Raw genomic sequence first — 5718 nt, 5'->3', positions numbered from 1 at the left:
CCTGTACAATATTCCTACACAATCCACATCTGTTGAATACTATATATTTTACCAATGAAAAATAATTCCTAATGCAGTATGCCTATTAACAAACCCTCTCAGTTGATTAAAGATATTAGGAATATTCCCTGTGGAATGTGAGCCTTTTTCCTACGCGCCACTTATGTGTGTAACTCAATGTTAATATGCCTTCCTAAGGTGTATATTAAAATTATACACATGTATACCACATTGTCCATAATGAACTAAATTAAAGTATAGACTTGTGATGATCTGATATGCGGGCTTCCAGGAAGGACTACTTCCAACAGGACAAGAAGTTGTACTTTTTTTTTTAACAGATAAAAAATTGTATTTACTTAGAAGCACTCAGAATGGCAATAAAACCACTGTGACTTTTTTTTTTGTAATTACAGAGTGATATTTAGTTAAAAGAACAATTATTTTATATCAGAGACAACTGAAGATGAAAAAACTACCATCTCCATATATAACTAATTTGTGCTGTGCACCAGTAAGAACCTGCTTTCGATTTCTATGCCAATTTACAACCCCCATACTGTACCAGGCCAGTTTAGTGGCTATGGAAAATGCCACCAGGGCATGCTATCTAAAGACAAATTCATTAGCATGTTAACTATACAAAAAGGGACACTGTACAGTTTAAAAACAAATCTTAGAGAGCCTTACATTTTAATTATTTTCTTTAAAAGGAGTGAGTTGTGTACAGGGGAGTTAAATGGTTTGCAGGCAAGAAAAAAATCACTAGAACCAACTATTACTACTTTCTTCTTCCTCTTTCCCTTCCCCCTCCCTCTCCTTCTCCTTCTTCTCTTCCTTCTCCTCCTTCTCGTCCTCCTCCTCCTTCTTCTTCTTCCTCTTCCTCCTCCTCCTGTTTTTCTTGTTCCTCTTCCTCCTTTTTCTCACTTTTTTCAGCCTCGACATCTCCCGTTTTTTGCTGCATCGGGCTTTCCTTTAGCTCGGTATGCAGCAATATCCTTTTCATATTTTTCTTTCAGCTTCACAGCCTTCTTTTCATACAGCTGCTTGTCATTTGCAGCAGTGTTATTCCATATCTATCCCAGTTCCTTTGCCTCATCACCAATGGGATGTTCTCTTTTGACTTCTGGCAGATATCTGGAACAGAACAAGAAAAAAAGCTGAAAGAGGCCTCTCAGATGCATTGAGTTCCTTGAACTTTTTTTGTTTACCCTTTAGGAAATATAGGTTTTCATTACTTTTTCATGTCCACCTTTGCCATGTCTTCAAATTTTCCTTTCTCTTTAGCAGATGTGATCTTCCGCTTCTCTGAGCACTTCTCAGAGAACTTTGAGAAGTTGACTGAGGCATTGGCTGCTTTTTCTTGTGCTCCTCCCAACAAGTTTGCACAAAGAATGCATATGAGGACATTTTGACTCTCAGCTTCTTAGAATCTCCTTTGCCCATGGTTAGTTATTTTTTCTCAGTGAGGCAGAGTCATCCAGTGCCCATCCAGCTCTCACTTGCCCCAGCGCTGTCTCTATGGAGCTCAGTGTACTGCCATAGCTGTGCCTCCATTCTTTATTTTTGTTAGGAAGTACTCTGTTTTCCCCCTCCTTCTTCCCCTCCTCTCTTTACCATCCCTCATCCCATTCTCTTTTTACCATTCTTCCTGCCATACTCTTAGCATCATTCCCACCATCTTCTCTTCATTGTGTGATATTCTTTTTTACTGTAATGTGATTATGTACTGCATTAAAATATTAACTCTTTAGTGTGAATTACAGTAATATTATTTGGCCCCTTTGTTCATTCCTCACACACATCTGGCAAAACATTGACTCTGGATTAATAAAACCATCTGCCTTCTCCATTCGTACACATGGGCTCCTGAACATTGCTAGAGAAAATCATAGAGTCTGTGCCTTGGAGCCACTAAAAATTGAGTTACCAACTTCAGCTCACCTTCAAGTTGCCTAGCAGCATTTCTACATGTACTACAACATCTCTTTAAGGCCCAAGAGATAAGGAATCCTAAGATAATATCAAGTATATCATTGCAATGATGAGACAGGATTCTGGTTGGGCAGTAGAAAAAAGCTCCCCTCTCACCCACTCCTTCCATACTAAAACCCTTCCAAGACCATTTCTGCATGACCACGATGGTTTCCTTGATTCCATAATTGCCCCCTAATATCTCTTCTCCATATAAGAGCAGAGTAAGCCTTTAAAAATGCAAAGTTGACCAGATAATTCCCCTGCTTACTCTCAATGGCCTCCTGCCACACCTAAAATAAAATGCACTTCTTACTGAGGCCTATCAGACTTGACACAATCTGTCCGCTCCTCACTTCTTCCCTACTCCTCTCTATCCACACTGGTATTCTTGCTGATCTGCAAACCTGAAGCTCATGCCCACTCCTTTTCTGCTTGCTTCTCCTTTGGACTGGAACACTCTTCCTCGGAAGTGGACATGGTTCCCTTTATTTTTACATTTACATATAGTAAAATTTACTGTTTGTGATGTATACTTCTATGAATCCTGACATATGCCTAGAGTCATTAATCTATTCCCACAATCAAAATATAAAGCAATGCAATCACTCCCCAAAACTCCCTCAGGCAGCCAATTTATAGGCAACCCCTTTCCCCACCCAGTCACAACCCCTGGCAACCACTTATGTTTTCTCCATCTCTATTGCTTTTAGACCCTAGTATTTTTATTCTAACCATTATTTGAGGTCTAGCTAGTCCTAATGTCTGCAGGAGTCATTCAAATCAGTACTTGAGAATTGCAAAATAACTCGTTAAACACGACTGAAAGAGTATTAACTTAAGTTTAGATACATTCAATAAACTAAATATAAGCTTTAATGGGAATGTGATGTAGATTCTCAGGGCAAAACCTCAGCTGAGCTGGTTAGAAGAATAATTTACATGCTGGCCTGGCTTGGGTCAGATTCTTCCTCTCCTAGTTTGTCAGGTTCCTGCTAATTCCCTTCCCAATATCTGTTCCTGTACCTCATAAATTACCTTTTTATATAATGGCCTTACTAATTGCAGTATTTTCTTTGGATTTACCAAAGTCCAAAGATCCTTCTAAGCACTGCGTAACTCTTGCTGAATTGTTGAAGGTTACTCTCATGATGTCTGCAAAATGGTATTTGCCTGTGCAGTTCCTGCAGCTCCCAGTCTCTTTCCATTTGAGCCCTGCATTCTGAGTCAGATCCCTCCCTCAGGAACCAGTTACTTCTTAACCTGAGTGTTCTGTGCTCTGGCCTTGGTTCTTTGGTTTGCCACATCTAAGTTTTGAGTATGCCCTGGGACAAGAGGGTTTAAATGTCAAAGTCAAACTTCCAGCCTAGTTACTGTGGCCTTATTGTATTACTGTTTGATTATATCACAGCCACTAATCATTCGCATCTACTAGGAACTCTGACCCATGAATTACATAGTGGCATTGAGTTTCCCATAAGTAGGAAATAAAAAATAACAAGAAAGCTCACAGGTTAGCTTCTGTACCTGCAGCTGTAGCATCAAAACCAGAAGTTAACAAATCTGGCAGGCTACGATTGTAAAGTGGCTTTAACAACCTTTGGTGATTCACAACATGGCTAAGGCCTTGTCTCGTGCATATTAGTGGAACTGTACTGTCTTTATTTCCTAGTTCCAGCCACTGTTTGCAATATTCCTGAGGGAGATATGTGTTCAAAGGGGCAAAGGAAAACAAAGGAACCCTTTAGTATTAGACTAGTATGACCATATGGCCAGGTTTGCCAGGATAACGCTGGATATAAAGTGTAATTATCATAGCACATTTTTTACTCTCAAAGTGTACCCATTCTGATGATAAATCATATGGCTACCCTAATTATGTATAGCAAGCATACACAACATATTACTCTCCCTATCTCCACAGCTCTGGAGGGAATAGGTAACTGAAGTTAAATGAGGTCATAAGGATTGGACCCTGATCTGACAGCAATAGTGTCCTTAGAAGAAACAACACCAGGGTGAGTCCTATTTCTCTCATGCACATGCTCGCTCTCGCGCTCTCTCTCTCTCTCTCTCTCTCTCTCTCTCCTTCTCTCTCCCTCTCTCTCCCCCCACACACAGAGAAGAAAGGTCACATAAGGACATAGTAAAAAGGAAGCCCTCTGCAAGCCAGGAAGGGAGCCCTTACCAGAAACTAAATTGACTAGAACCTTGATCTGAGACTTTCCAGCCTCCAGAACTGTGAGAAAATAAATTTTTGTTGTCTAAGCTACTAAGTCTATTGTATTTTATTATGGTAGCTGGAGCTGACTAATATAGAGGTATAACAAAAATTATTGCCCTAAAGAAGCTTACACTTCAGCAGAGAATACACTCTGATTGCTTTCTAGAGAATAACTCCATTGCAGCGGAAGTGAGCACCTAAATACTACCTAATCCTAGACAAAATAAAATGATAGTTAAAAAGGTGTTGCAATAAAAATGCCTATGAGGGTCCTGAACCTGTAGCTGTAGCATCAGGTACAGGGCTCAGGGGACAGTAGTTAATTACAAGAATATGACACAGGTTTTAGAGAGGACATAGCAGAAAGAGTTTTGTCTCTCTTCATCCTGATATACTTCCTTAAATAGGTGATCCTGGCTCCACATTATATACCATGTTTTGACATGGACCACCTACCTCATATTCAACAAACCTACGCTTTGAATTGAACCTACCCATCCTCCAGTCTTCTGACCACTGACTTTAATACTTGTTTTCCAACTTCTCCCCACCTGAAAGATATGATTCACAATAATATTTTCGTGGCCATAACACTGGCTCATACAAACTGGGCTTCTGCCTCCTTATCCTGGGAATTGATCTTAGGACCAATTTTGACTGTGCTCTCACCTGCTGACTCTCTCATTTGGTGCTACCATTTCCCTAAGTTTCTGCTGGGCCCAGATAATTTGATTTTGAGGATGAGAAATAAATTAACAGGAAAAACTGAAGTTTCAACATTAAAACTGAAATAAACATTCAAACCTGAGGAACAGCAAAAGCAAACATGAAAATCTTGAAAGGGTACCTTTTTATTATGGAAAGAAGAATGTGTGATTGAAATGTTTGCATGCTTTGTTCTCTGTGTTCTGAAATCTGCAATCAGAGCATCAGAAGTGGTTGAAATGCCCACTATGATCTGTGATTTGTCTTACGTAGCTATATTTCTTGTTTTGTTGACACAGTTGGTAAGTGTCTTCTGCTTGTGTATCATGGAAAGCATTATCATTAAAAACCCTTTGTTTGATATCTGAACCACTTAGTAATACAGTCTTAGTAATGAGAAACTTTAACTTAGCCATTCAAATGGGCAAGACGTTTTGAAAGGGTTTACTGTGGCCAATACAAAGGGGTTGGTCCTGCCTTATGACCTAAGAAATTCTCAAATTTATAGTGATAATAGGGTAATACAGATTGATGATATAGATTTTTAAAATTTCATTTGCGAAACTTCCTCTCTGAGCAATACCGGTGGGATTTTTAAATACTGCTTTAAGCAATTAAATAATTTTCTTTTATGTTCTAAACCTAGGCAAACAGAGACACTTTAATACAGTATGGATTTGGGCATGTTATGTTATTAGGGTTGTAATAGTGTAGAGTTCTTTAATCTCAGTTGTTGAGTAGTCTTTTAACAACTGCATAAATTATTAATTATAAAACTGCACTAATGGGTTTATAACATAATGACATGTGTGACA

At 39.0% G+C, this 5718-nt stretch overlaps 1 pseudogene; it reads right to left on the bottom strand.

Annotated features, from left to right (window-relative positions):
• Positions 1–837: 837 nt before the first annotated feature.
• LOC105544253 lies at positions 838–1446 on the bottom strand (annotated as a pseudogene).
• Between the last annotated feature and the right edge of the window lie 4272 nt (positions 1447–5718).

This window comes from Mandrillus leucophaeus, unplaced genomic scaffold, assembly GCF_000951045.1.
Source record: "Mandrillus leucophaeus isolate KB7577 unplaced genomic scaffold, Mleu.le_1.0 Scaffold108, whole genome shotgun sequence".
Taxonomy (NCBI): domain Eukaryota; kingdom Metazoa; phylum Chordata; class Mammalia; order Primates; family Cercopithecidae; genus Mandrillus; species Mandrillus leucophaeus.
This window is presented reverse-complemented; position numbering and strand designations above follow the sequence as displayed.